General features: G+C 41.9%; 1 long non-coding RNA gene across 1 annotated transcript in view; it reads right to left on the reverse strand.

Moving 5' to 3' along the window:
• The window catches only part of LOC138743642 (uncharacterized), a 53836-nt gene extending 42553 nt beyond the window's left edge, over positions 1–11283 (reverse strand). Inside the window, exon 1 of the long non-coding RNA XR_011344964.1 lies at positions 11194–11283. This is a non-coding gene — a long non-coding RNA (uncharacterized lncRNA). The remainder of the gene's footprint in view (positions 1–11193) is intronic.
• Positions 11284–27881: the final 16598 nt, after the last annotated feature.

Consider the following 27881-nt stretch of genomic DNA (forward strand, 5'->3'; position numbering starts at 1 on the left):
GGGCCGCGTGTCCACCAACCTATTGCAGGGGTTGACCTCTGTACCTGCAGGAGGACGACTTGGGAGGTTGACTCCACCAGGCCAGCTGTCAATCATTGACCTGTCTATAGGCTGGAGCCGGCCCCTCTCAGCCAATCACACGTGCAGCCATCGAGACTACTCCTGGTGTACAACTGAGTTTAAATAGATTAAACACTGTTGTACTGTCTTCTTATCTGTTTTGTGTCTGCTTGCTGAACCACAATTAATTTTATAATATTAAAAGAAATGGCCCCAACACTGATCATGTTGAACACCACTAGCAACTGATAGCCAACCAGAATATGATCCCTGTATTCTAACTCTGCTTCCTGTTAATTAGACAATGCTGTACCCACACTAGTAGGTTTCCCATTATATCATAGCTCTTTTGGGCCATGTTCGACAATCAAATATGCAGGATGACCTTGACAAAATTTAGATATGTGCCACAAAAGTGTCAGACACTGACCACCTACAACAAAAAAAGAGTTCTTAAATGCCTTCTTTTGACATTGAATATTTTGCTATCATTGAATCTGGCACCAAACTCTTAAGGTTGACCAGAAACTCTTGTCATATAAATTCAATGGCTATAAGATCATCAAAAGTTAGGTATCCTGTGTCGATTATTCCTCTCCTAATACCCCAAAGCCTTTTGGCCATCTACAAGGCATAAGTAAGGAGTGTGGTCTCCCCACTTACTTGAAAAAGTGCCACTCCAACAACAGTCAAAAAACTGAATTCCCCCAGGAAGGAACAACCTGATTGATTGGTACCTCATTCACTACCCTGAACATTTGTTAGTCTAACCCCCCTGGAAATGTAGCATCATTCCTTGATCAACTTTGGATCGATATCCTAGAATTCCGTACTTAATAGAACTGTCAAAGTAGCTTCAGCTAAAGAAGTTCATGCATCATTGCAGAATCTCACCAGACAATTCGGAGAGACCCCCAGATCACAGTAAGTAAAGGTCAAATTTTCCAATAAATAAAACGAAACAACTAGAATGAATGATACAGGGAAATTGTAATTGTTATTAATATGGGTAATAGAATAAATGTAGCTGGTTTATGAGAAGAATTTTAAAAATCCCATCAATTTCCTATAATTAGTTAAGCAAATTCTGGATAGGAATTTGTCTCAGATGGAAGATGTGAAAGTCAATTTCATATGTTCTCTGTTCAAATTGTGCAAAAGCATTAGTGAGCTTTCTCCTGTTTCATCAATATTTAGCTAGCAATTTACAACCCAGATGCTGATATCTTGGATTAACTAACAATGCAATATAATGATTATTATAACAGCATGACTTCATATCATTTCTACATCTTGGAAATAAGAAGCAAAAGCCTCCTGTTGTTTTTACTTTAATTAGGTTCCTGGTCCTGAGATTCAAGTTCAAGTCTATTGTCACATGTACCAAGATGCAATAATAGAGGTTTTTTTGCAAGCAGACTAGTGGACACTTCATTACTCAGTACAAGTATGATACAATCTGAAGGTACAAAGTGCAGAGTTACAGAAAGGTCAATTGATGTGGATAAAGGCAACATAATTAAACAATTTTAGGGCTTATTCAGGTGTCTGATATAGCAGAAAAAAAATTGACCCTGTATCTGGTGGTGTGTGATTTCATACTCATGAATCTTCCTGATGAAAAGGGGAGGGGGGTTGAAGAGGTATGACTGTGAAGAGTCTTTCAATGAGTTATAGATAGGGGGTTGGGGGTTGGGGGAAGTGTAATGGTCTGAGTCACATTCACAATCCTTTGCAATGCCCTTTTGTCTTGGGTGGAGCAGTTCCATTCTGTGCAATGATATACCCCAATATGATGCTTTCGATAGTGCATCTGTAAGTGTTGTTATGTGGTGCTGGTGACAAGCCAAATTTCCTCAGGCTTCTGAGGTAATGATGCACTTTCCCGTCCATTTTATCAATGTGAGTGAATCAGAATGCACCAAGGAGATGTTTACCCCAGCAACTTAAAGCTATCTATTATCTCAACCATGAATGTGGACTGGGGAGTGAAGTTCCACTCCTCGTCTGGGGCTATGTCCAGCCCTTTGGTCTTTCCATGGTTGATGGAAGGGCTGTTGTCCTGTTTACATTCACGTCCTTCTCTCTCTCTCTACTGTACTACACTACATCATTGTTGGAGAATCTGCTCATAACTGTGATGTTACCCTTAAATATTTTAGATGGAGTTGGAGCTGTGTTTGGCCATGTATTCATGGGTGTACATTAGAGAATGAACAAAGTTTACAGCCTTGTTGTGCTGCCTTAAGAATGTTTGCGATGGAAGTGCTGTAACTGATCCTATGGATTGCAGCCTGTGGGATATTAAGTCATGGATCCAATTGCAGACAATTGAGGGAGGGGTGCTGATATTATGATCACTTAGCTTGGGAATTAGTTTATTTAGTAATATTGTGTTAAAAGTGGAGCTGTAGTTGATTAGTAGTCTGATATTAGTGTTCTTGTTGTTTGTCCAAGTTTTCAAGGGCTAAATTTAGGGCAGGGAGATGGCAATTGATGTGGTCATTTTGGTGGATATGCAAACTGAATTTGGTTGAAGGAAGCTGGTAGGCTTAAGATGATATGACCCATGACCAACCCCTCAAAGCACTTCATGATGATGGATTTCAGAGCCTGTTGCTATCACCTTCTTCAGCTCTTGAATGCTTGTGGCCTTCTTAAAGCACGTGGGTACGTCAGCCTGTGGAGAAATAGGTTGAAGATAACTGCTAGTGCAACCTCCAGTCATTCTGCATAGGTATGGAGGACATGACAGGATCTTAGTCTGGTTGATTTTTGTGGGTTCATTCTCTGGAAGGCCATTCTGATATCTGCAGTAGTGACTTTGGTTGCAGATCTACGAGGTAGGAGCGGTGTGCTCGCCTTCTGCTAAAAGTAAGCGAAGAATGCTTTAAGGTAATTCGAAAGGGATTATACTGTTGTTTACTATTCTGCCTGCCTTCACTATGTAGCCTGTGATGGTATTGATGGCCTGCCATTGTGCCTAGTATCTGTGAGGTTTATCAAGGACTCATTTCTGGTTTGGTACTGCCTCGTGTTATCTCTGATGATAACTTTGTGCTGGTTTTCTTTTATAGGTCTGGGTCACCTTACTTATATGCATGTTCCTGGTCTTTGGCCTTGAGTGCACCTTGCTGTTCAGCCATGGTTTCTGGTTTTGCGGAGGTGGAAATTGTAAGCAATGCATTCAAGTAAAGATGGCAAATATATATAATTTAGTTTATTAAATGTTTGCAATTTAGTTCACATATTTTAGAAGATCACAGCTCAGAAACAGGCCTTCAGCACTTCTAGTCTATGCTAAATTATTATTCTACCAAGTCCATCTGACCTGCACGTGGATAATAGCCCTCCATACCCCTCTGATCCATGTACCTGTTGTAATTTTTCTTGCATGTCAAAATTGAGCCCTCAGGATGCAGACTAACAAGGTAATTACACAATTCCGACATATTTCCTTTCTGGGATATGACCGATCCTTCGGTCCAAATTACGGTCATAATTCAGGGAGTACCTGTAATGAAGTTGGTGAATTGTACAGTCAGCTATGAAAGTAGCCAAGATAGACTTGCACCCCTGTTCAACATGGAGAGAGGAGAGATGAAATACAGGGTACTTTTGAAATATTTATTTGCAATGTGAATGTCTTTTCAAATGAATATATAAATAGTATGTCTGGCTTTCCTAGTCTTGTTTGTTTTTATACATTATCCTTCAGAGAAGAAAAAATGTGCCTATAAATGTTAAAGTACAAGAAAAAACTGCAAATATAAACCAATCAATGTGAATTGGTCTTTAGAGGTTCAGTACAATATGCAATGGCAACAAATACATAAAACCATCAAATACTTCTATATTTATTATTCCAACCTGTGTTCGGTGCTCGGGCGATGCGGCCGTTACCTCAGGCGGACTCAGGCAGGACCTTGGGCCCCCCTGGACGGCAGCGGGTCCTCGGGCCTCCAGCGGTGGCAGCAACAGGACCTCGGGCCTCCTGGGCCACTGTTGTGTTGTGTAATTGTTTTATAAATAGATATCTGTATTGAGCCTGCACAGCATCCACATACTCTCACGGCACAACATCTCTCTTTGCTATATTGCACCATTACTGCACCATTTCATCTGATGCAAGAATCAACAAAGAGATAGACAACAGACTCTCCGAGACAAATAGTGCCTTTGGAAGACTACACAAAAGAGTCTGGAAAAACAACCACCTGAAGAAACACACAAAGTTCAGCGTGTACAGAGCCATTGTCATACCCACGCTCCTGTTCGGCTTCAAATCATGGGTCCTCTACTGGCATCACCTACAGCTCCTAGAAAGCTTCTATCAGCGCTGTCTCCGCTCCATCCTCTCATTGGAATGACTTCATCACTAACCTCGAAGTACTTGAGCTGGCAGAGTCCGCAAGCATCGAATCCATGCTGCTGAAGACCCAACTGCGCTGGGTGGGTCACATCTCCAGAATTGAGGACCATCGCCTTCCCAAGATCATGTTATATGGTGAGCTCTCCACTGGCCACCGAGACAGAGGTGCACCAAAGAAGAGGTACAAGGACTGCTTAAAGAAATTTCTTGGTGCCTGCCACATTGACCACCGCCAGTGGGCTGATATCGCCTCCAACCATGCATCTTGGCTCCTCACAGTTCGGCGGGCAGCAACCTCCTTTGAAGAAGACCGCAGAGCCCACCTCACTGACAAAAGACAAAGGAGGAAAAACCCAACACCCAACCCCAACCAACCAATTTTCCCTTGCAACCGCTGCAACCGTGTCTGCCTGTCCCGCATCGGACTTGTCAGCCACAAACGAGCCTGCAGCTGACGTGGACTTTTACCCCCTCCATAAATCTTCGTCCGCGAAGCCAAGCCAAAGAATTATTCCAACATTTAAAATTATATTAACCCACTATTTCATAACAATATATTAGTGCTTATAGTTAATAGCATCGGAAAGGTGGAGGGGTTAATGTGATTATTTCATATCAAGTCCAGTTTGCTATGTCCTAAAAAACACTTCTGAAATATTTTTAAAAAGACCAGATATTACAGTATAATTGTGCTGAATATATGTTGCAGTATAGGTTAATGAGGCTCTGAGTAAGTTTGTTTAAACAAATTCATTTGTTTTCATTAGAATGGTGAAAACATTAAATAATATTTCAAGCTTAAATATTTTGTAGTTCAAAATGAAAACTTGGCTTAGAAGTAAAATATGAAAGTCTGCAGACACCGTGGTTGAAGTAAAAACTCAGCATGTCAAACAGTGTCCTTCGTATAGTAAAATTAAAAATACATAACCGACCTTTCAGGCTTGAGCCCTTCATCAAGGTATGGAAACTCATTTCATATCTTCATACATATTAAACTATAATTTACTTTCTAATATTGCCTATTAATGTACTTTCATGGCCATGATTCAACTTTCTTGTATTAATCTAGGTCAGTATGATCAGTATTAGTGTAACCCACCAGGAGTTTGATAGTGTTACTTTAACACTTCACAATCTACTATTCAAGTACTCTTCCATTTAAGCTATTATCTACAAAAATATTCAAATGTATAAAGCTGCTGTCCTGAGAGATATGACATTGTAGGGGGTCCAGATGTTCACAAGAATTGCTATTGGGCATTGTCATATTGAGCATAATAGTCATACTGATTTATTTATCATTGCCTGCAGGAGTAAGTCACAACCGTAGTTAACCCAGACACTATTGTAATGACAAACCTTTTCACGACATTGACCATTAGTTCAAATATGCATTTGGTGTCTCCATTATTTTAAAGAAAATTTTGACTTTACAAACCTGTTTCTAACAGGAGATGACAAATTAAGTGGAAAAAATAGTTGGGTTTCACCCATTCTAGTGTACTGCATTTCCAGTTCCCAGTGTGTCACCCCTGTCACTGGAGAAATGAAATGTAGATGGTGTGATCACTTTGTGGAGCACCTATGCTCATTCCGGTTTTCTGCCACTTAATTCCCGCTCTGACATTTCCCACTTTAATTCCCATTCTGACATTTCTGTCTGTGGCCTCCTGTAACAAGGTCTGATATAGGACTAAGGAACAACACATGATCTTCTGCAGGGGAACATTACAGCCTTCTGATTCCAATATTTTCCAACTTTAGGTAACTCACTCTTGCTTTCAAAATAGGCTCTTCAACCTAGTAACATTTGGCCTTGTTTTAACTGAGACATTAGAACCATAGAAAGCTACAGCACAGAAAGCAGGACATTTGGCCGTTCTAGTCTGCGGTGACCACTATTCAGCTCGTCTCAATAACCTGCTCCCATTCCATAACCCTCCAGACCTCTCCCATCCATGTATCTATCCAATTTATTCTTAAAACTCAAGATTGAGTCCACTCCTACTATATCAGATGGAAGCTCATTCCACACTCCCACCTCTCTCTGAATGAAGAAGTTCCCCCTAATCTTCCCTCTAAACCTTTCCCCTTTCACTCTAAAGCTGTGTCCTCTCTTTTTTTCTTTATTTATCTCTTGTAATCTGTGACAAGAGCCCACTCACATTTACTCTGTCTATACCCCTCATAATTTTGTAAACCTCTGTCAAATCTCCCCTTATTCTTCTTCATTCCAAAGAATGAAGTCCGAACCTCTTTAATCTCTCCCTTTCACTCAATTTCTGAAGACCCAGCAACATAGTAGTAAATCTTCTCTACACTCTTTCAATCTTATTGGTATCCTTCTTGTAGCTAAGTGACCAGAACTGTACACAATATTCCAAATTTGGCCTCACCAATATCTAACATAACATCCCAACTCCTTTTCTCAATACTTTGATTTATGAAGGCTTTCTTTACAACCCAGTCCACCTACGATGTAACAATGTACTTGTATCCCCAGATCTCTTTCCTCCTCCGCACTCCTAAGTGTCCTACCATTTACAGTGTATGTCCTTCTTGGTTTGCTCTTCAAGAATGCAATACCTCACACTTGTCTGCATTAAGCTCCATCATCCATTTACTGGCCCATTCTCCCAGTTGGTCCAGATCCCTCTGCAAGCTTTGAAAATTTTCCTCACTGTCTACTACACCTCTTATCTTTGTGTCATCAGCAAACTTGCTGATCCAATTTATCACATTATCATCCATATCACTGATATGGACAACAAACAACAATGGTCTCAACACAGATCCCTGAGGCACACCACTTGTCACAGGCCTCTAGTCTGAGAAGCAACCATCCACTAACACTCTGTTTTCTCCCACACAGCCAATTTCAAATCCAATTTACAACCCTTCTATGTATACCTTCTGAACCAATCTCCCATGTGGGACCTTGTCGAAGCCTTACTAAAGTCCATGTTGACAGCATCCACAGCCTTTCCTTCAACTACTTTCTTGGTAACTTCCTCGAAAAACTCTACAAGATTTGTTGAACATGAGCTACCACGCACAAAGCCATGCTGGCTGTCCTTAATCATCCCATGGTTGTTCAAATACCTATATATCCTTTCTCACAGAAATCCTTCCAATAATTTACCAGCTACTGATGCCAGGCTCACTGGCCTATAGTTACCTTGTTTACTTTTGGAGCCTTTTTTAAACAGCAGGACAACATGAGCTACTCTCCAGACCTCCAGCACCTCTCCCATGGCTAAAGGACATTTTGAATATATCCATCAGGGCCTTTGCAATTTCAACACTCTAGGTCCAAGGGAATATCATATCCAGCCTTTATTCGCTGTAAGGCAGCAATCACCTCCTCCTCCTTAATCTCCATATGTTTCATGCCACTTCCATTTGTTTCACTTCCATTTGCGTGGTCTATGCCAGTTTCCTGAGTAAATACTGAATCAAAAAAAACTGCTTAAGATCTCCCCCATTTCTTGAGACTCCACACATAAATGACCACTCTGATCCTCTAGGGGACCAATTTTATCCCTTGCAATCCTCTTACTCTTAATATACTTGAAGAATCCCATTGGATTTACCTTCCCATTATCTGCCAAAGCACCCTTGTGCCTTCTTTTTGCCTTTCGGATTTCATTTTTTATTACTCTCTTACATTTTCCATACTCTACAAGTCCTCATTTTCTCATTGTTGCCTCTCTATCCTTCTTAATCATATCACTAATATCCCTTGAAAACCAAGGTTCCCTCTGCTTGTTAATTTTACCTTAAATCTTGGTAGGAACATGCAAAATCTGCAACCTCAAAATCTTGTCTTTGAATGTCTTCCACTTACCAGACACATTCTTGCCAGAAAACAGCTTATTCCAATTGAGATCCTTTCTCATTTACACAAAATTTGCCTTTCTCCAATTTAGAACCTCAACTCAAGGTCCAGATCTATTTTTATCATAAGTAATTGAAACTAATAACATTATGGTCACTGGACCCAAAATGCTCACCTACACAGACTTCTGCCACCTGACCTGCCTGATTCTCTAATAGGAGATCAAGTATTGCATCCTCTCTCATTGGTACCTCTACATATTGATTTAAAAAAAAACTTTCCTGTACACATTTGACAAACTCCAAGCCATCCAGTCCTTTTACAGTATGGGAGTCCCATTCAATGTGCAGGAAGTTAAAATCTACTACCACAACTTTCTGTTTCTTACAATGGTCTGCTTTCTCCTGACAGATTTGGACCTCCAATTCTCTAAGACTATTGGGTGGTCTATAATACAAGTCCGTTAGTGTGCTCGCACCTTTCCCAATCTTTAGCTCCACCCAAATGGCCTCTGTAGGTGAGTTCACAGTGCTGTCCTGTCTAAGCACAGCTGTGATATTTTCCCTGACTAGCAATGCCACTCCTCCCCCTTTTATTCCTCCCCTCTATCATGTCTGAAACATCAGAACCCCAGAACATTGAGGTGCCAGTCCTGCCCCTCCAGCAACCAAGTCTCACTAATAACAATAATGTCATAATCCCATAAGCTCATCCGCCTTACTGACAATACTCCTCGCATTGAAATAGATACATCTGAGTTCATTTCTATCATGTACAAACCTCTGCTTTCTGTCTTTACATGCTGTCTTTGCATGACCCTTACTGACCTCCACCTCACTATCTGCTCAATCACTCTGGTTCCCCTCCCCCTGCAAATCTTGTTTATTCTACCTATCTGTTCCATTTTTGTTTGTTATTGAAAACTAACTTGCTTTTGTTTCTTTCCTATGATGAAAGGACACATCTGGGAAACTCTTTCATCAGATGCTGGTTACCCAACTGAGTACTTCCATCATTATTTGTTTTCTCCATTCAAGGAGAAAACTGAGTATCACTTTCACAGCACCAAATTAAATGTAAACCATTATACCGTTTTAAGGAAGAAACATTAATAGTTTTGAAAGGGATGTTACAAAATAGGAGAAGGCTTTTGGATTTGTGAAACATGCTTTATCATTCAGTATGTTCATTTTTAATCATTTGCATCTCCATGCTAAAAAGAGAAAATGTTAGAAATGCACAGCAGATCGATTAATATTTCAGGGTAAAGGGATTTCATCACATTTAATCAATTATCTTTGATCTGAAGAGCTCTTTGATGATGGATGTTTGATCTGAAATCTTTTCTCTTTTTCCATTTCCACAAATGCTGCTTGACCTACTGAGTGTTTCGCGCATTTTTTGATTTTTAAAAAAATTCCAGCATCTGCAATTTCCACTCCATTTACCTATTCTCCCTTTAAATATATTGTAAGACTTTCCCTTTGCATCTTTCTATGGCTCCAAATTCACAACTCCCTGAGTGAACACATTCCTCCATACCTTATTCCAAAATTGCCCTTTAACAGAACCATAGAGAGCTTGTAGCAGAAACAGAGTGGATGATTGCTGGAATCAGTGATGGACCATCATGAGCAGAGGAGGACCTCCACCTCACCTCACTCTATAACTCAGGGTGACCAAACTACAGCCTGCAACTCAGCTGTGGCCCGTTAGAACATATTTTCTAACAATAAATTCCTCTGTACGTACATTGCACTTTTTAGTTTCAACATTAGATGCTGCTGCCATTTTGAGTCTCCTATTCATTCTACTGCACCAATTGATTCAGGGAGTAAGTTTTTCTCTTGTTCTGCTCTTTTTAAGTGAGCTGAATCTTGAACTCAGGAGACCACAGCTCTGCAGTTTGCCTGGAACTGTGGTGAGGTAACCCAGCTCGAGCAAGGACAGGACTTAACTTACTGTGTGCTGACCTGATGCTGACTGGAAGCCAGATCCAAGGCAGCTACAATGTCTTCCCCAAACTGAATGGCACACTGGTGTTCCTTGCCTGGGCTCTCACACAGAGGAACTGCTTTGTGTTTGGGGGCTGGGTGAGTGAGGGGTGGGGGGGCGAGAAGGGAGAAGTGGAGGTTCTCCTCTGCTCAGACTGGTCCAACTCCCATTCCTGTATTCACCCACTCCAGTGCTGTTGCAAACTCTCCCATCCCAGACACTGTGACATTGGAATGTTCAACAGCACCAATTTTGTCATTTGCTTTTTTTTCCCCATAAATATATCTATACAATCCCTTGTGATTTTCCTTTACCTTGTACTCCTCAAGTATTTCATGCTATGTACCTCCTTCTTTGTAACCAGGGCCTCAATATCGCTCAAAAATCAAGTTTTCTTATACCTGTTAGTCTTACCTTCAATTCTAAGAGGAACACACTTGCACTCTCAAAGTTTCTTTGTTGAAGGCTTCCCACTTACCAAACACATCTTTGCCAGAAAACAACCTGTCCCAATCCACACTTCCCAGCTCCCTTTCTGATATGATCAAAGTTGTCCTTCCTTCAGTTTGGAATCTCAGACCAAGGATCTGATCTGTCTTTTTACACAATTATCTTGAATCTAATGTCTTATGATCACTAGATCCAAAGTGTTCCCTTCTGTCACCTGCCATGTCTCATTCCCTAATAGGAAATCCAAAATTGCACTTTTTTCTGGTTGTGACCTCTTTGTATTGATTCAGAAAACTTTTCTGAATGAATTTGACAAACTCTAACGCATCCTGCCCTTTTACAGTATGGGAGTCCTCGTGAAATTGTGACCTTTCGTTATAGAATCCCCTACTAAGGAAAACATGTGTCTCATCTATTTAGCCATGTCAGACATTTATACAGTACAATTAGATTCTTAATTTCATCCCCCTCTCACCATTTCTTCTAATCTCGAGTGAAACCAATTTAGTTGACCTTGAGGTGGTGTGAGCAGTGGAAGAAACACAGCCACTACGTTGGGGTTCGTTAACGAGTTTTTATTTAAATTCAGCGCGTGCCCCTATAAGGGAAGCATGAGCTTAGTCACCTGGTACATTGTGACATCATAATCGCTGCCCAGGATGCGCGCTGGAAGCAATGCTGCAGTCAGAGAGAAACCTCTGATGACTCCATTTCCCCATGGCTGCCCTGCTACGTGACGATACAAGCGGGGCCAGTTCGCCATGAGGATGTTCGCCACCACACAACACCCCCCAGAACCGGCTACGCATCCTGTCGCTTTGGCGGCCAGCCCCGGCACTTGGGTGTGGTCGACTGCACTGGCTGTGATAAGTCCAGATGGGCCACCTTCAGTCAGTCCACTGTAAACATTTCCTCTCTCCCCCAAACGTCCAGGGTGAAGGTTCCGCCGGACTGGTGCAAGACTTTGTATGCCCCCTTGTACGGTCGCTGTAGTGGTGTACTTTGTGGTCCCTTCCACACGAAAATGAACTGGGCCAAGTCATGCTCATTGGGGAGATGAAACGGCCGGGTGCCATGGTGTGCCAGTGGTGGGGGAGCTAGGGAGGCCAGTCTGGCGTAAGTCCGCCAGAAGATTTTTGTCGGTGACCATGGTGTCAGGGTCTGGGCCGAAGAACTCACCCGGTAGGGAAAGCGGTGTGCCATAGACCATCTCCGCTGCTGAAGCATGCAGATCCTCCATGGGTGTCATCCTAATCCTGAGGAGGACCCAGGGTAGTTCGTCCAGCCAGTCTGGTCCAGAGAGTCTGGCAATAAGCGATGCCTTCAGGTGCCTGTGAAACCTCGCCACCCATCCATTGGATTGCGGATGGTATGCTGTGGTGTGGTGGAGCTTGATCCCCAAGAGCAGACTGAAGAACTTCGACTTCCAGTGCGGCAGAGCCACCGGGCCCTGTGTGGATGATCCCATGCTGGGGCAGGACGGCATTGAACCGTGGGGAATTCATGGAGGAGCTCATCGAACTCATCCCTGGCAGTGGCTACGGTGGCAATTTTGGGCCTGCAGGCTTCTGCTGTGATCAGTCAGGTGGAGTGGAACATTCGGGCGTTGACCAGCCTTTTGCCCTACATGTCAACAGCGGCTGGCCTGGTTGTTTTCCTGAAACCCGCAGGGCTGGTGGCAGTTACGGGCTTGTGCTCCCCAGCGCTGGTGGTAGAAACACAGGTCGACTGACCCTCCTCTGGCTTGGTCTTGGGAGTGGCTTGCAGTTGGCTGGCCTCTTGTCATGCCACCTGGTTGAGGGCTGCCTCGTTCTCCCTCTTCGTGCGCCAGAGGCATCCGCACGTGCTGCTGCTCTCCTCGGGTTTGAAAAGTCTTCTCCTGGATGTCCTCTGGCATCTGTTCCAGGAATATCTGGTGGAAGAGAAAACAAGGCTTGTGGTCTTCTGCCAGGGCCAGCATTTCATCCATCAGCGCTGACGGACTGCGGTCCCCAAGCCCATATAGTTGAAGAAGCCTAGAAGCCCGTTGCTGGGCAGTTAGCCTGAATGTTCCAAGCAGCAGGTCTTTGAGGGTGGTGTACTTGCCCATAGCCGGGGTGGTGGTGAATGATGTCATCCACCCTCGCTCCCGTATCTTGGTCCAGAGCGCTCACGATATGATAGAACATCATGGCATCTGAGGAGATGTTGCGGAGTTGAAATTGTGGTTCCGCCTATCTGATCCATGTTCTCAGTCGGTGGGTCCAAAAGGGGGGAAGCTTGATGGAGACAGCGTTAACCTCTGCTGAATCCATGGTGTTTTGAGTCCAGAAAAACATCTGGGCTCATTGGGGTCACCACTGTGGCAGTGTGAGCCGTGGAAGAAACACAGCCACCACGTTGAGGGTCATTAACGAGTTTTTATTTAAATTCAGCCCACCCCTATAAGGGCAGCATGAGCTCAGTCACCTGGTGCATTGTGACATCATAGTCGCTGCCCCGAGTCCGCGCTGGAAGGGATGCTGGAGTCAGAGAGAAACCTCTGACGATGCCATTTCCCCATGGCTGCCCCGTCACGTGGCGATACAAGCGGGGCTGGATCGCCATGAGGATGTGCGCCGCCGCACCCTAACCATATAGTAAGTCTAATCCACTTGTGTAGCACTTTCTCTAAACTTAGTTTACCCTTTTGAGCTTAATGAGTTCAAAACAGTGTTCACTACTCAAAGTATGATCTCACCAAAAGTCCTTTAACAAGAAAATCCTGCCTCTTTTCTCAAATTCTTCTCCTACGAAGTCTGAGAAATTATTTTCCTTCTTGACTGCTGGTTTCATGTGCATGATTGGCTTCAGAGACTGGTCCACAAGAACATTTTCTCTTACACTTTCCATTCAAACTTCATATTGATCCACATGATATTGCATCTGCCAATAACTCCACAATTATCAACAATTGCATCTGCAGTCTTTTATGCAGCACATAATTTGAAGTTTATTTTATAATTTGTACATCGCATCTTCTCCAACATATCAAATCTTCATGGAATTTTAATCTAAATTGCTAATCTTTCTGAAGCAATACTTAAAGGGGAAGATTGGAAGATCATGATTTGCATTTTCTAACTCCAAATCTTTGTGCCCCAAAAGATGTGTTTTTCTGCATGAATTAGTCAGTCACACCTTATTCAGCACCCAGCCTGTTCTGCAGCACAGCCAGTTTATAAATGATAAACTTTTTGGAAAGTTGTTAATGATGGAATCAGAGAATTGGTGACTTGCTAAGGGATAGAACAAAGGTGTTTCAGGCCAGAGATCAGATACGATCTCCCAAAGGCCATTTCTGAATCCAAGTGGCAATTGCAATAGAGACAGATGCATGGCACCTATGGCATGGAACACATGCCAGAACAGCCTAAAAAGCAGGGTGAACACTATACAGGTCCTTATCCCTTCATCCACGATTCCGAAAATTGAAAACCAAACATTTTTTTTTACTGCATTTAGAGCGTATTTTCAGGTGCTCTCGAACCAGTTCAAGTTTGAAGTTTTACTGTATGTTTATAGGAAAAATAAAGGGATTGTCCTCCAGCATAATTTCAGCAACCCCGCTGAAAGGATATTTGACAGAGGGAGTGGCTCGGGTGGGCGAGCAGGGGGAGATTAGCAGCGCACCTAGGGAGAGTGAGTGAGGGGAGAGCACATGAAGCTCAGGCGTGCGAGCAGCAGTGCTGCTGCAGCCCTCCATCCAGTACCGATGCCACCAATCCTATCCAGCCTCGTCACAACCTCCCCACCGTCCAGCGCCATGTGTCTTTGTTTTGCGAGAATCTGTACTGCCATCATTTTAATTCCATAATCCAAAATATTCCGAATATAGAGAAGTGTCTGGTCCCAAGGACTTCGGATAAAAGGATAAGCAAACACCTGTAGATGGCTGTGATTCTTCAATTCCCATTCAATCACCATCTATGCCTACTAGAACCTCTGAAAAGGCTGAAGATCCTGTGATATCTGCCTTTGAGAGCAACATCAGAACATCATTCAAGAGGGTGAACCCACGCAATGCATCAGGCCCTGATGACATACATGGCAGGATACTGCAAATCTGCACCAAGTAACAAGCCAGAGTGTTCACAGATATTTTCCACCTCTCATGCTGCAGTCAGAGATTCCCACCAGCTTCAAAATGGCTTTGAACATCCCAGTGCCCAAGAAGAATAGTGTTATCTGCCTTAACGACTACTTTTACTGTGATAAAATGCTTTGAGGGGCTGGTCATGGCCAGAATAAACACATACTTAAAGTCAGATATGGACCCGCTGCAATTCGTCTATCGTCACAATCACTCCTTAGCAGATACAATATTGCCTTGAAAACAGCAATTCATACATATGGCTGCACTTCATTGACTACAGCTTAGCCTTCAATACCATTATTCCCTCAGTGCTGGTCAAGAGGCTACAAAATCTCGGCCTTTGTAACCCTCTCTGCAACTGGTTCCTTGATATTACTCATCGGAAGACCACAGTCAGTACGAATTGGAAACAACATCTCCTCCTCACTGATTATCAACACGAGCCTACTCCAAGGATGTGTACTTAGCCCACTTCTCTACTTATTATACACCCATGTCGGTGTGGCCAGCACAATTCCAATGCTATCTACAAGTTTGATGATGATACCAGTTGTCAGCAGAATCACAAACGACAATGAGGAAGCATTCAGGAGGGAGATAGATCAGCTCGTTGAATGTTGTGATGACAATAACCTTGACTCAATATCATAAAAACCAAGGAGATTATTGTGGACTTCATGAGGAAGTCAGGGGAACACAACCCAGTCCTCATTAGGTGCTCAGAAGTGGAGAGGGTCAAGAACTTCAAATTCCTGGGTGTCAACATCTCCAAGAATCTGTCCTGGAGCCTCCATGTTGATGCAATGACAAAGAAAGCCTGCCAGCCGCTATACTTTGTGAGGGGCCTCAGGAGATCGTCACCAAAGACTCTCATAAACAACCACAGGTGTACCATGGAGAGCATTCTGACTGGTTGTATCACTGCCTGGTATGGAGGCACTCATTCTCAGAACAGGAATAAACACAAACTTCTCTCCATCGAGGACATCTCAATGAGGTGGTGTCTTAAAATGCAGCCTCTGTCCTCAAAGACCCCCACCACCCAGGTCAGGCCCTCTTCACTCTACTACCATCTGGTAAGAAGTATAGGAGCCTAAAGACGAGCACACAACAGCACAAGGACAGCTTCTTCCCCACTGCCATCAGATTCCTGAATAATCAATGAGCCAATTACTGCCTTACTTTGAATGCACTATTTTTTTCATAGTAATGTAGTAGGATGGTTATAATATGAATGTTTGCACCGTGATGCTGGTGTAAAACATCAAATTTCATGACTCATTCAGGACAATATTTTCTAATTTTGATTCTGACTCTGACATCAAAATCTGTTGAGGAACTCAAGTATAAATGTGATTCATGGTCAGATTAATTCAATTAGTTCCAAATTATCCAAGCTTCTACTGTCACTCATCAAGTCAGCAAATGTAGCAACTTTAGTTATAATTTATAGAAAAGTGATACGATTAAAAAGTAATGGTTTTAAGTGGTATTTGTTGTACTCCACTGCTTCCAAGTTGGTTAATAAGTTATGGAGTTGTCATTTTAAAATAATGGGTCTCGCAAAAAGAAAATAGCAGTGAACAACATTTGCCGAACAGTTTCACAGGATCTGCATTAACACTACCCTTTAAATAATCACTACACTGTACAAATTACATACTTACTTCATCATTGGGTGCTCCTGGTCCTCTTTGGGAATTTATTTCGATCTTGCTTTAATCAGGAAAACAGCCAATATCCTTAAGAACTATCATTTGTTTGACCTACAGGTCCAATAAATCACGGACAAATAGACTCAAGAATAATTTCTATCCCAGAGCCATTTGAGAATTAAAACTTCACCAATTATGGTATTTTGTGTGGTTTTTTAAAGCTACTGATTTTTTTTGGTTTTTATTATTTTTATATGTTTGTGTATGCTGTTTTTGTAAGCACTGCGGTTTATGCTTTTAATTTTATGTTTTCGTGACAATATAGTTATTTACTTACAATTCTACAGATTTGATACTTCAGAGAAAACAGTACTGCAGAAAATATTTTGCATCTATGTGGTCTCTATTACTACTTTTTTTAAGATAATGCTCATGTAACTCAATCACAATTTATTGTCATGAACAAATCACAAAATTCATCATTTTGCAGCAGCGTCACGGGGCAAACATTCATATAAAAATGATTAAAAATAGTGAATGAAAAGTCAAAGTAAGGCATTGTCTTTGGTTCATTGTGTCAATCAAATTCTTGTTTCAGAAAATGCCCTTGAAATTCTAAAGATCATAGAACAGTACAATACTGGAACAGGCCCTCCAGCCCACAATGTTTGTTGCCAAATTAAACTAAGTGTCTTCTGCCTGCACATGATCCAATTTCTTTCAGACCCTGTATATTCATGTTTATCTAGAAATCTATTTAATGCTACAAATGTATGCTTTTACCATTATCTCTGTCATCCATTCCATGCATTCAACACCTTGCCCAGCATATCTTCAACCACCCCAGCCTACACCCTACCTCATAATATCTGATATTTTTACTCTGGGGAACAAAAGATTCTGTCAACGTCTTTCTTAATTTTCTAAATGTTCTGTCACATTTCCCTTCAGCTTTCCAATATTCCATAGAAAACAATCCAACTATCTCCTCATCATCGTCTTCTTTACTCTTTCTAGAGCTGTATGTTCATCATTAAATATTTATTTCATTTATATTGGAATGACATGGATGTTATTACAATGTTTCTTCTAAGTTTCAGTAGTCAGTGTGTGCAAAAATCTTATGTTGTGCAATTTTTTTTCTCCTGTGATTAAAGTATGTGTGCACTGAATGCTTGTGCAAATGTAAACTTGAAATTGTTTCAAGATCATTTTTGCACAGCCAATCTCTCAATCTCTTGTATTTTAACAAAATACAAGTATGTTTATGCTCTATGAAGTAATGTATTTACAGTAGTTAAGATTTTATTCTATGCTTTGAACTAGGTAACTAACCTTTTGTGTGTGTAATGGGTTTGCATAAGGCGTAGAAGAATAGACAACCCATGGAATTGTTTTCAAGCATTTATTACCTCCCTTTAGAAAACAAAATAATACAGCCATCATTGTCTTTGGTTTTTCTTCCTTTTTGTTTAAACCCCTTTGCTCCTTTAGCAAGGTAATAGTGTCTATGCTATACATCCTTTTCTTCAAATATGCACATGTAGTTTATTTAACATTTTAAAATGTAGTCAATTATGTATATGCTATTAGCTGAGAGCTTTTTAGATTTGCCCAGGAAAACATTTAGCATTTTAACATTTAATATTTTCAAATTATTTAAAAAGAACTAATTTTACAAAGTGAAAGCAGTGGCACCTTGTGGGGTGAGTTAAAAACTGCATAGAAGAATTAATTTGCTGGAATCATGCATTTAACAATGAACCATTAGAAGACTTAGTCTTCTGGGCTTTCTTCTTTTTTGCACCTAAGCATGCAAAATAGCAGAATTTACTCTGTGAAATCTCAGCAGAGTTATGTTGATCACATGACCAGCACATGATAATGCATCATTAAACATCAGTAAGATAAAAACATCCATAAAACTTACATTAAGGGTTGTTTCGAGCCCAGAGGACCCCAAAACCTAGCAACAATAGATATTCACTAAGACAAATGGTTACTTAAACAAAAGTTGTTTTTAATTAATTTTAAACATGAAAATAGTATCAAAATTTAACTTATCACTAACTTACTTAACCCCCTTCTAATTCTAAGCGTGTGTGTAATGTAAAGTTCAGAAAAGTTCTTTGGTTCACAATCCAATCTCACTTCTCATTCCTCCAAGTTCACTGGTTGCAGTCAATTCTTATACTGTGCACAGAATCTAACATGTATAAAGTTCACCAGGCTTTGGTGTTCAAAAGGTAAATGGTTAGTGCTCAGGAAGGTTCTTGTCAGTTTTCAGAGAGAAATTTGTTATTCCACTCCAGTGTCTTGCTGATAAAACTTGCCCCAGATGATAATTTTTTTCTTTCAGGTCACCACAGAGTTCCTTTCTCTTATTCCAAGTGAAACATTAGACAGCCAGTCCTCTCCTCTTGCATGAACCACAAGGGCTTTGACCAGGCTATCTTACAAAAGCTTACCAGTTTGTCCTGTTTCAGTCCCAGCTACTTCTGCTAGCTGTATCACTGTCAAGTGAACTCTTTGTCTCTCTTTCTCCCAGAGAGAACACCTGTTTGACTCTCTCTTCTTGTAAAATCACATGACCATCTTACAACAGCAAGTTCACCTTCAGACAATAGCAGCTCCAGCCTGCTCTTTCATCTGTTGCCTTTGGTAAACAACAATCCATTAGTGAAGTCTCTTGAGCACTCTTCAAATCTCTTGAAAAATAGCTCTGCCTCCTGTCTAGCATGGGCAGAGCTCCATATTTCAAATAAGATCTGTTTCAAAGTGTTTGTATGTAACCTGCTCTAACAAACATTTCCCAATTTATCTCCCAAAACCATTTATATATATACACACACACACACACACACACACACACACACACACACACACACATATATATATTATATATACACTCTGTCACAGGGTTAAAACAAAACAAAACCAACTGTAGAACACAATAATATTAGTAATGAACAAAATACATTGAGGACATAACCCATTCATTTTCCAACAAAAGCATTTAAAATAGCCCAATGGCAATCTTTTCCCCCACTCATCCTTAGCAAAGTAACACCAGTAGGAGACAGGAAGAGAGGGGTTAGGAGGTGCATCACTGAACTCATACCTACCAGAAACAATTAAAGTGACAGTAAAATCAAGTAACTCATTGAGATAAAATTCACAAATATAGAATTGAGAATAGAAATTATTAAAACTCATTTTTTAATTGTTACATGCACACATTCATTTCCTTTGTGTGCCGGCTGCAAGATGTGTGCGTGCATAGCTTAGCGAGAACAGTGATTACCAGAGAGTAATATTCAAATATAATTAGATTCTTTTAAAGAATGAATTAATGATAGGGATATAACCATAATGGGGTATTTATTCGCAAATCCTGATGCTTTGAGCCTTCCTGTGTTTGAGTGCTGAGTCATTGTTTTATTTGTTGCTGTATTTAGAGCTACACTTAGTTATCATTGGAGCATGAAGCAATGCCATGTAGAACATTTTAAGCAAGGAAACATGGGTTGACAAGTTACTCTCACAATATTGTAAACAATCATGTTGTGGAAATGAAAATAGATTTAAGCCAGAGCAAAGGAAAATTATGCTCATTTCTACATATCCTAAACACCTGGCATCGAATCCACGCTGCTGAAGATCCAACTGCGCTGGGTCAGTCACGTCTCCAGAATGGAGGACCATCGCCTTCCCAAGATCGTGTTATATGGCGAGCTCTCCACTGGCCACCGAGACAGAGGTGCACCAAAGAAGAGGTACAAGGACTGCCTAAAGAAATCTCTTGGTGCCTGCCACATTGACCACAGCCAGTGGGCTGATATCGCCTCCAACCGTGCATCTTGGCGCCTCACAGTTCGGCAGGCAGCAACCTCCTTTGAAGAAGACCGCAGAGCCCACCTCACTGACAAAAGACAAAGGAGGAAAAACCCAACATCCAACCCCAACCAACCAATTTTCCCTTGCAACTGCTGCAACCGTGTCTGCCTGTCCTGCATCGGACTTGTCAGCCACAAACGGGCCTGCAGCTGACGTGGACATTACCCCTCCATAAATCTTCATCCGTGAAGCCAAGCCAAAGAAAAAAGAAGAAACACCTGGCAGAAAATTTAACCCTCGACTATCCAACATTTGAAATATTATTCTGGCATCTAACTTCTTTTGGCTAACATCAACATGCAATGGCCCCCCTGAGCAATAACAAGCAGGCATAGACTTGAGCATTGCTTTCAATGCAAGCAATCTGCAATGGAGAGAAAAAGAGGACCCAATGTACATGCAACTGTATAATAGCCTTCCTGAAAACCAGCTATCTGAAATGTTGAATGTCGTGGCTCTGGAGGGACTTTGCAACTTCCTTACCCAAAGATCAAGACACATGTAGTTCATGCTCAACTCCAGTTGGTGACAAGAGGTTTTTGAAGTTCTTTTTAAAGTTCTTAAGTTCCTTTGTTTATTTGTTCAAAATCTTTATGTTGGTCCTTTACTTCAAAAATGGAGTTGTCAATTTTATGGATGTAAAGTGGATTTAAATTTTATGGCCAACTCTTTAGAAGCACTCACTCATCTGACAAATCAATTATGCCTTGTACTCTGCCACTGATGTCAGGCTTCCATTTTTGGATTCACGAGCACAACAAAACCTGAAAAAGAATGTAGCTGACTCAAAAATAAAATAATATTCATGGGATCAGGCATCTGTACAGGAAAGGCAATTTTATTACCTTCACATAAAAACTGATTATGCTTCATATCTCAATATGCCACAAGAACAAAGGGACCTTTAAATGATCTTTTTAAACAGTCTGTGACCAAATGGAAATGCTATTCATAAAGAGATACCAACAGAATGGAGAAGAATTATAGTGAACTGGGATTCACTAGAAGTGTGCTGCACTAACGATTGGTCCTGCCTCCCAGCTCCACCCCCAGTGCCCTTATATAACCCTGGTTTTCCTGCCTCAACCCAGAACCTCTCTGAAACCTGTTCATGAACCCTCCCTGTGCTGTGAGCTAATAAAAGCGTTAGTCCTCCCTCCAGTCAACTGTGAGCTTTTATCTACGCTACAATTTTATTAGCTGACAAACAAGGATGGAGCCGTTGTTTAAGCCCAGTATGATGTTAATAGACCCCCACTTCCCTGATGTGGCTGAGGAGTTTGCATATTGGCTAGACTGCTTCCAGGCCTTCCTCAATATGACCAGGGACGTCTTCCATACAGACAAGCTCCAGAAGTTGGCGCTCATCTCAAGAGTAGAGGCGAAGGGGTATGCTGTCATCCAAGACTGCCTGATGTACTCCTCATGGACCAGCGCTCTGTTGCATTCATGTTCAGCAACACTAAGAGGGGGAAAAAAAAATCAAGAATGACAAAATTGCTAGGTGGAGGATTGAACTCTCCACCTATAGTTTTGACATCACCTACCGGAGGGACCCTTGAAGACGCTCTAGATGCCTTGTCTAGGGGATGCTGTGCCTCCGCAAACACTGGTCAACTGCGGACCATACACAATGAGCTCTGGGATCCAGGGGTCACCCGGATGGCTCATTTTGTCAAGTCCCGCAATTTGCCCTACTCAATAGAAGACGTCAGGGAAATGACCAGGTCACAGCAGGTCTGCGCTGAGTGCAAACCACACTGATTAAATCATACAGGCCCTTCAAACAGCTCAGCGTTGATTTTAAGGGACCTCTCCCCTCCACAAACAGGAACACCTACTTTCTTGCTGTCATCAACAAGTATTCCCGCTTCCAGTTCACCATCCCATGCCTAGACATGTTTGCCTTGTCTGTTATGAGGGCCCTAGAATCTATTTTCACTCTGGTCGGATATCCCGGCTATATTCATAGTGACCGGGGCTCAGCCTTCATGAGTGACGAGCTGCGTCAGTACCTGCTGGTGAGGGGCATCACATCCAGCAGGACTACCAGTTACAACCCCCGATGGAACAGGCAGGTTGAAAAAGAGAACACCACGGTCTGGAAGGCTGTCAAACTTGCCCTGAAGCAAAGATGCCTTCCAGACTCATGCTGGAAGGATGTCCTCCCCTTCGTGCTCCACTCAATTCGGTCACTACTTTGCACTGTGTGATGATGTAATGGGGGTGAGCATATTATACTGACCACTTGCTATTGGCTATGGCTGTAGAGATACACCACCCTACTGGTATAACAGATGGAGATGCTTTCCCACTTACCAATTTAGTGGTGGTTCTAGTGTTAACAAAAGCCCTGTATTGGTATAGTACTTGACTGGTCCATGTCTATGGCTTATCACACTGTGACCAATGCCAGTCCTCATGAGCTCATGTTTACATTTGATAGAAGGTCAGCATCAGGGACTACACTCCCAGCCTGGCTCACTAGTCCTGGCCCGGTCCTTCTCAAGAAGCATGTGAGGAGAAGCAAGACTGATTCCCCTTCGGTGGAAAGGGTGAAATTTCTCCATGCCAACCCCACGTATGCCTATGCGAAGTACCTGGATGGCTGGGAGGACACCGTCTCCATCAGGGACCTGGCACCTGCTGGAACACGGGACCTGTTGCCTCAGGTGTCCCATGAGCTCCCGAGCTTTTTCTCCCCACTCCCAATCAGGGCCTCAGGGGACCCGGTTCAGGAGGAGTGTGAACCTGCCCCCCACCCTCTTTCATCGAACTGGAACCCCAGCCCACTACCCTTCCATCACAGGTGGACCAAGAGATTCAAGGAGCCCAAGGCACCCCCCACCCCCCACTAAGGTGCTCCACCAGGATCTCCAGACCCCCAGATCACCTGAATCTGTAAATTATATTGTAAATATTTCTTTTCTGTGTCTATTACCGGCTTCTCATCCTTGTTCTCTTCATCCACAGACCCTTAATTCTGAAGGATGAGGTGAATGTAGTGAACTGGGATTCATTAGAAGTGTGCTGTACTAACCCAACTCCTTTCTCCTTCCCCGGGGGCCCATATATAACCCTGGTTTCCTTCCTAAACTCAGAACCCCTCTGAAACCTGTTCTTGAACCCTACTTGTATTGTAAGCTATAATAAAAGCATTAGTTCTCATCTAGTCAAGTGTGATCTTTTATCTACACTGCAAGAATCAAAACACTCAATGGCATTCGTTTTCCTGTTTCCATCTCAGAATTTTTCTGGACTGACTATAAAAGGAGACTTAAAAATCAAAAGAAGCAGGGATCATGATTATATCAAGATTGGATTCAAAGCCTTTGGATATTCAAACAGCCTTACCAAGTCCATGTTGACCATCAAGCACCCATTTACACTGATCCTACACTAAACCTATTTTAATCTTCAGATCATTACTGATGTAAAGCCCATTTATGAGCTCCTCTGAAAGACATTAAAACAAAACTGCATGATCATAGTCAAGGCATCGAACATTCCTTTGAGAGGACATTGAGACACAGAAATAACCATTTTACATGCTGAAAACAGAGTTAGAAGGAAAAGTCATGTCTGTTAAATTGTTATAGGTGTAATTTTCATAGTTTGTGAAAAGGAAGGTTCACTGCAAACTTTGGCAATTTTCAAGGTAATTATGGACAAGAGTGATCCCTGGAAACATGGGAACAGAGTAATTACTCAAGATTTGTTTTAAATAATCTAGAATTAACAAGTACCATCCATATGTGCAATATTTGGATTTAAACAGAATACGAGTTATGGAGAACATCATTAAGTTGCACTGCTCTGTGAGCCTTGACCAGTCTTATCCCATTGTATAGGGAGGTGAAAGTTACCTGGGTTTTAACTGGGTATGCTGACGATTCTGGAGCTTGAGGTAGTTTGCCACTGTTCCTTTCTGTAAATGCCTGGGGCTCAATGATCATATCCACAACTGTTCTATACCCTCCTCAACTTATTAGTCATGACTATTGCTCATGACCTTACTTTGGGACTCATTTTTGCACAATTAATTTATGTTGCCTCATTTGAAAACAAATCTCAGAACAATCAAAATGTCAAATTTCTAAATAGCCCTTTTATTAAAGATGCCATGACATTTGAAGCAATGGATAGTTGTGACAGAAAATCCCTTAAGTCATATTTAGTAGGTTACATAGTGGACTGAACAATATAATGAAAAATAACCATATTCTTTGCATAAAGGGACAAATATTTGGAGAAGTACAGTACATCTTGCATTCTGTTTGTGCATCAGGTTTATGATGAAGAAAATTATAATAAATCATGTCAATCTTCCAAAGCCTCATTATTTTTTCTCTTCCTCCAACACCCTTAAGTTTGAATAACATTATTTAATCCTCTGTTATTCCTTCCATGTTACTTTTTCAAAACAATTCATTACAAGATCATAAAGGATGGCATGGTTGGTGTAGCAGATAGCACAATGCTTTAACAGCCCCAGCAATTGGGACCGGGATATGAACACCATGCTGTCTGTAAGGAGTTTGTACATTGTACCTGCAACTGCATGGGTTTCCCCCGTGGGCTCCAGTTTCCTTCCACCATTTCAAATGTACTGGGGGTGTAGGTTAATTGGGTGTAAATTGAGCAGCACGAACTTGTGGGCAGAAATGGCCTTTTACTGAGCTGCATGTCTAAATTTCAATTTAAACATTTAAAAGTTTATAGTTTTTTTAAATTGTTTCAATTTTGGTTTTACTTCACATTGAACATACAATTAATTTGTTTAGTTCCATGTGTTTACTGATGTCAGTATTCTTAATCTATATTTTAGCCACTGGATTAAGAGAGCTGGCCACAATCTACTGAGTAAATGTACATGGCTTCTGTCACACTTCATTCTGGGACCATTAGAAAGCACTTGTATTAATTTGGACCATTCACCTCAATTCTTAATTAGCAAATGCTGGAAGCCCTTTTGAATCCATATTTTTTTTCTGGTCCTGCTTGCATCTTTTGATGCAAAATTCAAAGATATTGTCAGAGTACATACATGAGATCACACTCAACCCTGAGATATTTTTCCCCGTGAGCCAGGCTCGTGAGATTGTTTTCACCCTGAAACTTTGTCATGTGGCTATTGGTTTGGAGTCATCAGAACATTTGCTGGAGTATTGATAATAATAACAATAACAAGTTTATTGTCATATACATATGTCTGAAGTTTGTTATAAAAAACTAAAATATTGGAAAAGAAAAACCTGCAAGCTCACACCAAGACACAAGAGCAACTTGTCCGTGAACTACTCTTTGCAGATGATGCTGTTTTAGTTGTCCATTCAGAGCCAGCTCTCCAGCGCATGATGTCCTGTTTTGCAGAAACTGCCAAAAAGTTTGGCCTGGAAGTCAGCCTGAAGAAAACTGAGGTCCTCCATCAGCCAGCCCCCCCCACATCTCCATCGGGCACACAGAACACAAAACGGTCAACCAGTTTACCTACCTCGGCTGCACCATTTCATCGGATGCAAGAATTGACAAAGAGATAGACAACAGACTTGCCAAGGCAAATAGCGCCTTTGGAAGACTACACAAAAGAGTCTGGAAAAACAACCACCTGAAGAAACACACAAAGATCAGCGTGTACAGAGCCGTTGTCATATCCACGCTCCTGTTCAGCACCAAATCATGGGTCCTCTACTGGCATAACCTACGGCTCCTAGAACGCTTCCATCAGCACTGTCTCCGCTCCATCCTCAACATTCATTGGAATGACTTCATCACCAACATCGAAGTACTCAAGCTGGCTGAGTCAGCAAGCATCGAATCCATGCTGCTGAAGACCCAACTGCGCTGGGTGGGTCACATCTCCAGAATGGAGGACCATCGCCTTCCCAAGATCATGTTATATGGCGAGCTCTCCACTGGCCACCGAGACAGAGGTGCACCAAAGAAGAGGTACAAGGACTGCTTAAAGAAATCTCTTGGTGCCTGCCACACTGACAACCACCAGTGGGCTGATATCACCTCCAACCGTGCATCTTGGTGCCTCACAGTTTAGCGGGCAGCAACCTCCTTTGAAGAAGACCGCAGAGCGCACCTCACTGACAAAAGACAAAGGAGGAAAAACCCAACACCCAACCCCAACCAACCAATTTTCCCTTGCAACCGCTGCAACTGTGCCTGCCTGTCCCGCATTGGACTTGTCAGTCACCAACAAGCCTGCAGCAGACGTGGATATACCCCTCCATAAATCTTCGTCCGCGAAGCCAAGCCAAAGATTGGAAAAGAATTAAAATATATTTGAAATAAAATGAAACAATACAAAATAAAGAAAGACAATAAATATATGCAGTTAAACTTCTTCAAGTAAAAAAGTGACTTTGCAATAGTGAAGACGATCTTTTTTGTGGTGTCAGAGTTGTCTGTGACTAATGTAACAAAGGGAAGTTCAAGAACCTCATAACTGTTCAAAAGAAATCTGGATCCCAACCTCCTATCTGCAGAAGGTCTTGATGCTTTTAGCTGCAGGAGGTGCTGATGCTTGGGTCATTGACTCTCACCTAGACCCCAGCCCTCCATTCTCCCTCCCTACCCCCTGCCTTATTTCCCCTCAGATCTCCACTCCCTTCACCTAGCCATCCCTCCTCCCCTTGCTTGCTGCTCTGCCTTCTATAATGGAGGATTTAGACCAGCTTATGCAAGAAGGGACACAGTTGCATCAGAAGACAATCTAAATTCCACCATGGAGCCCAGGGATGCAGTTGAATATAGGAAGACATAATCTAATTTACACCACGAGGCCCAAAATGCATATGAATTAGTAGACACATCTAAATTCCACCATGAGGCCAAGAAGATGCAATTGTCTTTTGTTGGTCGCAGACTGTCAGGAGACCTTGAAGATAATTAAATCATTTATTCAAAGAGATAAGCTATGAGTAAACAACTTTTGGGTAATATAAGCCGTGGTCCCACTGCTGAAGTGGAGATTCTCTGAGGGGTGGAAACATCTCTCAGCAAGAAGAACTTCTAGAGTCCAACTAACGTCCCAGTTGGGGGAGGTAGAGAAGCTGCTACCGGCACCTCAACAACCCATTACAAGTGTATGGTCATTGCCTCGCTTCGGCAGTTGGGACCAGTCCAGGCGTTGATAAGTATAATTGGGAAGGGCTTACATATTGTAGTTTGAAATCAGCTTTTGAATTTATAATAAACATTTGTATAAACTGAACTGCTCTCGGTGTGTGTGTGTCTATTTTCTTTCGGTAGCTCGAACACTGTGACCAATCTAAAACAAACAATGTGAGAGGTACAAGTTTACCCAGGACACCTTCCCTCCCTTCTCCACCTTTTGTCTCCTGCTTTAGGGACTGTGCTCCTCCTTAACTTTTTATTCAGACGACTGCTGACATGTTTCCGTACCTTGATGAAGGCTCAAGCCCAAAACGCCACTGTTTGACCTGCTGAGTTTCTCCAGCTTTGTGTTTTTACTTCAACCATGAT

Source organism: Narcine bancroftii, chromosome 9, assembly GCF_036971445.1.
Source record: "Narcine bancroftii isolate sNarBan1 chromosome 9, sNarBan1.hap1, whole genome shotgun sequence".
Taxonomy (NCBI): domain Eukaryota; kingdom Metazoa; phylum Chordata; class Chondrichthyes; order Torpediniformes; family Narcinidae; genus Narcine; species Narcine bancroftii.